This window comes from Ambystoma mexicanum, chromosome 3p (assembly GCF_040938575.1).
Source record: "Ambystoma mexicanum isolate Mex_15411 chromosome 3p, UKY_AmexF1_1, whole genome shotgun sequence".
Taxonomy (NCBI): Eukaryota; Metazoa; Chordata; class Amphibia; order Caudata; family Ambystomatidae; genus Ambystoma; species Ambystoma mexicanum.
In genome coordinates this window covers 212707650-212716183 of record NC_090925.1, presented here as the reverse complement: position 1 = coordinate 212716183, position 8534 = coordinate 212707650, and the positions used below count along the sequence as shown (strand labels likewise).

The following is an 8534-nucleotide window of genomic DNA, read 5'->3' as shown; positions in this document are numbered from 1 at the left end:
AACATGAAATGCTTTCTGAGCAGCAGGTTGCACAACTGAGCCCAGGTCTGGCTAGACATCATGGATGCATCAGGAAGCACAACAGTGAAACTGTTTCAAGAGCCAGCTGGTGGGCAGAGAGCTACAATATTCTTAAAAGAAGGGTGGCAACGATGAATGGGAGAAGTTTCAATGCATATGAGTTTGGGTTTAAGAACAAGGGAATGGAGCAGAAATTATGAAACCGGCATACACCCATTGTGGCAGCCAGCATTGCCCCATCTCCTGTAAACCAGCCCCCAACCAGGTTAAGTTACACACATCACACGAGAGTATCCTATGAACCAAAAAAAAAAAAAAAATTAACAAGTATCTTTATAATATGGATGCCACTGAGCAAAAATGATGCCATGGCTTGCTATCCTTTTGTACTCCAATGGCACACTAGTTGCACTGTGGCCAGGTTACCATCACCAATTGTAACTAGTCAAAATTGGCCTAACCACCTACAAGGTCCCACAATCCTGGAACTGGCATGGCGAAAAATGTGATGCTGCAATTTTCTGTTAGTCTGTTTCAAATCGCATAGAACACCAAGATTACGGACTGGGAGAGCGCTCTGGACACAGCCCACCCAGTGTGGTCACAGTCATGTTGAAGCAACAAGTTTATTTAAACTAAATGGACAAAACTACTGCCTGTGCGTTTACCTTTTTATCAACTGCATGATTGCCCTTATGCCAAGGTGCTGGCCCACTGGCAGCCTTCGCAGCCTGCTGCATAATGATCTACAGACTAGCAACAGGAGAAGATCGGATTTTCTCTGTCTTCCTAAGATATCAATAGAAAAGCAGCACCTGAATAGGTAAGGAGACGGAAAAAAGAAAACGGGCAACAAAAAAAAGAAAATCAGACAATGTAGCTGGTAAAGAAATAAACGGATAGTTAACTGCGGTAGAGTGCTTGCACCCAATTCAAGGTTACTCAACATAACACACATCCAATGTTCATTGCCATCAGATTACCAAAGATTGCTGATCTTACCATGCAGCTGCATGCGGCCACAGCCCTGTAACCACCTCGACCTTTTGGATGTAAGAATAATTTGGCAGCAGCTCCTCCCCGATCAACTCTTCCTTTCAGGCAATTTAGGAAATAGTCTGCAGTTTGTTGTTGGTCCGGCCTTACAGTGTGCGTGCACAGCTCAGCATCACCCACCAAGATTACGAACCAGGTTGGAGGTAAGGTGCTACAGGGCCAGGCCCAGCCAGCAGGGTCACCTTCGCCCAAGGATCATCATTTGGCTTCTGAATTTGAAGTTAGGGGACATTGACCTACTGCAGGGAACATCTTTCCTCCATGCTTAAAGTAAAAAAAATGTTTGAATATGAATTATTCTAGCGATACAGAAGACACCAAATAATTCACAGATGATCGTAACTACAAGTTCATTATGGAGAAGGATGCACACAGGACAACAAGATGCTTCCACAAAGCTAGTTTACAGATCACCAATCTGTCAGCAGAGTGAGACAGGAGAGAATACTTGTATCCATCAAGAACTTCAATGTTACCAGCATATTTCCCCAGAGAGGTTAGAAGTAGGGCTGCTACTCATCTTGAACCCTTGTAAGGTGGAAAAGGTACATGTGAAAATAGCAGTTGAAAGGGTGGGGGGGTGTAGGGCATTGGGCAATTGTATAGTCCCTGAAAGGTGTGGGTCAGTTTAAATCACATGGGTCTGCTCAAATGCCCAAAGTAGTCACTCACCAGACATGCAGCTTAGCATTTCACCATCAGTCCCCAGAAGTGTGGCAGAAGGGTCTCAATGGACAGATGCTGCATTATCAGAAAACAGGCTGCAGGAAAAAAGAAGCCGGGGGGGGGGGGGGTAGACATAATTTTCTTCTCCACTGCAAAGTGATATCAGAACTGCAGCCGGTGCAAAGCTGAAGACAGCCAATTTTAAGCAAAAGCTACCAGTCACCAACTTTCCCGTGTTCATCCACCAAGAGGCAGAGCCTTGAAGAGGAATATCCATTGAAAGCTAGGAGATTACAAATTGGAAGAGGTATTATCACCAAATACCTAAAGGGAAACGTATTACGGGCTAGTTCCTGGGGTAAAACACTGGGGGCTGGTGACACTTTCCTTAAGACAGTTGCTGGACCCACAGCGTACAACAGAAGACCAAGATGTGACAACAAAACCAGTCAACGTTAACATGCTCATTCACCAGGAGGGACTGCAGGGGTCAGCGAAATGGAACAGTCCGAAAGGAAACGTAATTTATGGTGTTCAAATATTCACACATCAAGCCCTCAAAGCAGGGGATTGGTGTAATAAGACGGGTAAGAGTATTTTTAAAGATAAGACCAGTGCTTTAAGTGGAGTATTCGTTGGGTTCCATCTGGTGTGGCTAACCTCCCTTCTGACTGCCCATCCAAGGTGGAATTGGGATCCTTCCTATTGCCCTCCCAAGCCGCCGCCCCCCACATCACTCTACGTGTGGTGTCCCCCAGGGATCTAACCTATCTCCGGTTTTTCAATGGCTACATGGCACCCTCGGCCCGTATGATAACAACCTTCCCTACAACTTGGACACAACTGTTAAACAGATGACACAGCTCTCGTTCAGGCTGCTCCCGACTGTCTGCAATTGAGTCATGGTTGCTACAAACGACCTCTGCCTCAAGACATTGTCTTGATCAGAACCCCTGTCCGCCTTCATTCCTTCTCTGGCTAGCCTCCCATGGCCCTGCACCTCCACCTACCAGGAAGGCAAAAATATGGGGGGGGGATTTCATCTTCGACTCCACTCTATCCTTCGTCTCACATCACCAACATCTCTACTACCGAAGTACCACTACCAATTGCACCCCCCCCCCCCCCCCAGAGGGTGACCGTGCAACAGTCCCTCTCAACCTTCTACCCACCGATCTCTTCAACTCATCCAGAACAGTACCGCAAGTCTTACTGTGGCCTCAAGCCCAGGGACTGCACCCCCCCCCCCCCCGACACAAGACTCTTTGCATGGTCCACAAGACTTTCTGGGGCCTTGGTCCACGCTACCTGCAACGGTCCATCTAAACACTCCCCCTCCTGAGCACTCCACTCGTCTTCGTCCAACGACCTGCGAGTGAGCCGTTTTCCAGGCAGCAGAGATGAGTGGTGGGGGGGGTGCACCTGTATCCTCTGCACACGCCTCACTCTGGAACAGTTACCATGCCTCTGTCCTGAACCGGATCATCTAAAGTTCCGGAAACCCCTCAGGACCTTCCTCTTCACCTCCTCCCCTCTCCTTCTCCCATGCTACCCACCACCTCCCATACTTTTCCCCTCTAGCTGCTACTTCTGATCAGTTTGCCGACTGCCTGCTTGGTGCACCTTCAGAGCCTCAAGAGGTCCCAAGCTTCCTCACCAGTCGTCTTCACTTACCTCCGGGCCCTGCTCTGCCACGGCACTTCTGCATTCTGTTACAACCAGTGAGAATGGTACCGCTTAGCACTTAACTCACGTTCTGGCTGCACTTGATCCACCATTACCACCCGCACGTCCCTTCTATAGACTACGACCAGAGTATACCATACCTAGTATGCTAGTTTTGTCTTGTTTTCCGTTATGTCTCCCCTCCCATGCATGGTTGCGCTTTCAAACGCTTGTTGTATAAGCGCATAATAATCAATCCTGAGCTCACAGAAGTGCAAGAACATACTCAAAGGGCAAAAACAAGAAATAGAAATAAAGCTCTTGAAATCCATCAAGTGTTCCTTTCAAATAGCTGTCCTCCACCATATATTGTAATTTGGGCTATGAAGCGCACAGCAGCACTGTGGGATACGTTAGAGGTAGTATGTGTACCAAGACTGCCATGGGGACAAGACCCTCTGGAAGCAAAGTGGAAGGACACAGGAAACAGAAGTGGTTTCGCATGATAGTCTGGCAGGTCTCAGCCAATCACACAAGAAATGTCACTCACCACCAAGATGGGTCGTCTGTCTGGTGGCACTTCCTGCACTAAATCGGCCATGATATGTATGCGCCTCAAACGTCAGGAGGACATGGAACCCATAAAAAACATTGTAGCACTTTAACGCGTTTCCTTTTTTTTTAAACGCGGAAAGAATTAGAATGGGTCAACCATACAGGACACTTCAACCAATAAAGCCTGCCAAAACACTTTCCCCCGGTTCTTACCAGATATGTAAATAACCAAGAGTGGTAGCATTCAAAGAACAAAATATGGCGTGAGGTTGTCCTTTCACAGTGAGGATCCATAGCACAAATCACATGTTGGAACCCACGGAGAAAGCAGCCATACATTCGTGAACACAAGTTTAAGGTATGATGTGCAGCAACATGAAAGTGCCTACCGTTGTGTTCCAAGAGCCCATGCAAAAAGACACCAATAAAACAAGCTCACTTTTCAACCAAAAAAATAAACCAAAACACTGACAAAATAATTTGCTGTGAAACTTCTCTGCTCCAAAGATACTAGCAGCTACTTGAGCTTGTGGGTGTAACTTGCTAGGGCCAATCCAATCTTGTCCAAGCAGAGCGAGGTCATGATGTTGTACATGTACTCTTGCTGTTGTGATGCTTCGATTACTGTTCCTTTTCAGTTTTGGCTATTAGACAAGTTGAAACTATTGGATGTGAGGTGCACAGCTTGTGGGCAGTAGTTACCATGGTCACGCCAATGCCCATAGATATTCCCATCCACTACCTGGCCACCCAAAATACACCCACATGGGAGCTCCGAGCTAGCACCATCATTGAGTAAAACCAAATTATGTTGTGCAAGGGCCCCGACAGTGTCATTTCTCAGCAGTCAGTTAGTGGCTTAGAAGTACTAGATAGGCATTTGACTGACATGCGCAGGTACATAAAAACTTCCAGCTATTGCCATTTTATGGACAGGTAATACCATTATGCAAGTACCTGCCAAATAACTATTCCATACCTACACAAAAGCCAAAATGGCAGTTTCAGACAATGCTCGCTAGTGTCCCCAATATAGTTTCAAGTTTCACCCATATGCAAACCAAAAAGATCACTGCTTATACTATTCTGTTTCGGTATAGGTTGAGGGACAGTCTCTGGTGCACGGTGTGAGATTGTGCGACAAATATAGAACAGGTGCACGTTTTGGTCAGGTCACATTTTCCAACATCAGAAAAATCCTTGCATCCACTAGTTACAGAAACATTGGATGAGTAGGAAAATCTGTTAAAACTAGTGTCGGGAAAGTCTAGTGAGAACATTTCAGTGGTCAAGTACTTTCCTCTTACCCGTCAAAACACAGGCGCTGTGGAATAATTCAGGTGAGACATGGAGTGGGGTGCCCGTCTCCAAACAGGCCCCTGAACAGCCACCAAAGCTCAACTTTGTGTGAGGGGGGCATTTAGACTTTTTTTTACAATTCTGGCTCCAAGTTTAAAATGGGAAAGGAAAGAATTCCAAGAAAAACAGGATTGGGCGGCCTTCAGACATCGCAACAGGCGATTGAGCACTGCTGGAATCAGAGAGTGGGTTTAATGTGGTAGGGAGCAAGTGAGATTAGATTCTGAGACAAACATCTATGGCCAGCTTTTAGCTAGAAGATAGTGCCGTTTCTTTATGAAGAGGCATCAAATTTGTGCCCATGACCAATTAGTAAACACTTGCTATTATAAAAAAAAATAACACCTTTGTACGCTAGACAATGAACAGATACTGGAAGCTTTTCAGGGTCATTTAAGCAAGAGACTTTGCCTGAATGCAAATCATGGCAATTTATGGGTTCTATAATCCCATTGTGTGTTTGTTAGTTGGAGTTACACAGCAAACTGCTGCAATTTGCATGGTCTCCAGGAGCTCCGGTGGAGCGAAACGAAGGGGTTAGGTTAAGGGAAATGCCGGTTAGATTTTCTGTAGTGTTGAAGCCATTTCTAGGTGCTGTGTGTCGAGAGCAGATGCATTTGCGTCCAGGGGTAGCCATGTGGGCCTGGGGTATGAAGATGAAATGATTGGCCAGTACTGTGCACGTTGACTGTAGTGTTCTACCATTCCAGTGGGTCTCAACTTGAGATCCTATGATACACTAAAATGTATTCAACCAATGTACAACCCGAGCCCTTTGGTGGCTCTTCCTTTGATGTACAGGCACCCTTGCATTGGAATAAACTTCTAGTCGAACTAAGTATTCCAAAAGACCCATCTGTTCATATTGAACCAAACTATACATTCAATATGTACTGCTATTCTTGGTGGATCATCTGCCGCTGCTTTTGCTCTCCGTTAGTCCAGTCTTTGTTTTCTGTGTGCTTTGAGGCCCACAGGCAAACAGCGCTATACAAGAACAAATAAGGTCTTTTGGGAGGGGTATTTAAGTGTCGAGGTAAGCGGCTTTACATCAGTAGATAGTTTGAGCGTAGAGAGATAAGGAGTTAGTACAGGATGGAGGCCCAGTAGGTAAATCTAAGCAATCTACTGTAGCCATGCACTTCTATTAAAAAGGTAGCCGAGGTTACTTGAGGCACACTGCAGTGGGCTGGTATCTCTGGCAGCAGATAGTGTGCAGTGTCTGTGTGTGGGTGAAGAGGAAGACCAGAAAAAGAGCATGTAGACAGTGGATAAGAAGAGTTTTCATGGAGAGTGCCGAATAGGGATTCCAGAGAGGGAAGACCCCACAACATGCTACAAGGTCATGGTGAGATCCTGGGGGCCAGTCATGTTAATTACACTGGACATGGGAGAGCAAACACGTTAAAACCCCTTGCATTAAGCTCTCAGTGGGCAAAGTCACATCAGGACACCAGGGAGCGAAACCTCAGAGGGGTCAAAATGATAGTGCCACAAGTGGGGAGACTCAAGTATGTGGTACATGGGAGAAGGGAAGCACAAGGTAAATGTTTGCAATCAAGCTACATAGTATGGCTGGGCATGACAAGGCATAACACCACAGAAGGTCTAGCAAAGCATGAAAAGACCGAAGAGAAAACCATCTTGTCCACTCCCTGCACCCCTGCCACTGGCCCACAATTTGTCACTGCCAATCTCCCACTCTCTCAAATCGATCCATTGCACAATACCTGGGAATTAGCAGATAGGGGAAGGAGCGGTCTGGACAACCCACCATAAGCAGAGAGCTAAGGCAAGAAATGTAGTTTTACTTTTATAAAAAAAAAAAGATGCCCAAGAGATGGGGCACCAGGTACTTACATCGCATTCCTTATTATATTTGTTGGGAGGCTTGGTGCCAGCACCCTACCATAGTCAGGCGCTGTGCTCCATGGGCACTGCAGAAACCTTAATCCATCATCTGAAGGACTGTAGTTGTGTGTAGTGGTCCCAAAGGGTACTGCATACAAACTTTTCCCAACACTGACCCAGACCATGAAGACTTTGTATACCTAGCCTTACTAGTGGGTGTAAATTTACACAATTGGACATCTATATGGACTACATTCATCGTGAAAAGGAGGGGAATATTAGACTAGATTTGTAGAATTGAAAGTATGTGGTTTCACCATTAGAACAGTAAAAGTGGTAAGTTTACCCTTCCTACCCCAATGACTAAAATCAGACATATGTAATGTGTGCAGTAGGAGAGGGGAAAATAAGGGGCCGGTTGCAGTTAAATGTGATTTTATCAAATAAAACAATGAATTTTTAATGAAAAAAGAATTTTAGGTTTATGGGCCCCCCAAACCCCTGCTTTTTTAAAATACTTAACCCCACCCCTAAAACTATTATTCCCATTCCCAACCACATAGTTTTCTAAAATTCTTTGATGTTCTGGTTTGTTTAAAAATGCATTCTGTTTTCCATTCGATATCACTGCATACTGGCGGGTGCAGTGCCTCAAAATTACATGGGGAAACCGTAATTGAAAGAAGCAGAATAACCAGGTGGTTAACCAACCTTTAGGATATCCATTTTAGCAAGAAAAACACTTAACACAGACAGGGTCCCAGAAGTAATCAGATTTCTGCCCATTGAGTCCTACATAAATCAACAAACAATGAACAGTATCAGGTAATATCCCCAACAAAAATATGGCCGTTTGGTTCGCCATAGGCGATATTAGGTGGGAGTGGGGGTTGCCCCCCCCCCCCCTGCAGGGTCCATTGTGAATTATCGCTGCAAAAATATGGCGATATTTTTGTATGGCGAAGTTATCACATGGAACCCAATGAACAGTCTGAGGAAAATAGTGTTTTTCCTACTAAAGTGTATATCCTGAAGGTTGGGTAAAGCCCATATTGTTCGGCTTCTTTCAATTACTGTTTCCCAAGTAATTTTGACAAAGGCTCAAATGTAATATTTGTTTAGAGAAAATATTGAGGTTTGATCCCTGATGAGGCTTTAAGGTCCCAAAACGCATGGGATTGTATATAGTGCCACTCTGTTATATTTTAGTTCTGCCAACTGTACGTGAGTCTTACCATACTGTGAATGTTTTTCATGTACTTTGACATTACCAACAACCCAAAGCAGTATTCCTGGTAATCTATAACCATCCCTAGGTTGGATACTTTAATATATGGATTAGGTTTATTATAACCCAACAT

The 8534-nt window shown here is 45.1% G+C and overlaps 1 non-coding gene across 1 annotated transcript; it reads right to left on the bottom strand.

The window, feature by feature from the left end:
• Window positions 1-990: 990 nt before the first annotated feature.
• LOC138581625 (small nucleolar RNA U85) lies at window positions 991-1284 on the bottom strand. Its single transcript, XR_011304688.1, has one exon. It is a non-coding gene; the product is annotated as a small nucleolar RNA U85 (small nucleolar RNA).
• Between the last annotated feature and the right edge of the window lie 7250 nt (window positions 1285-8534).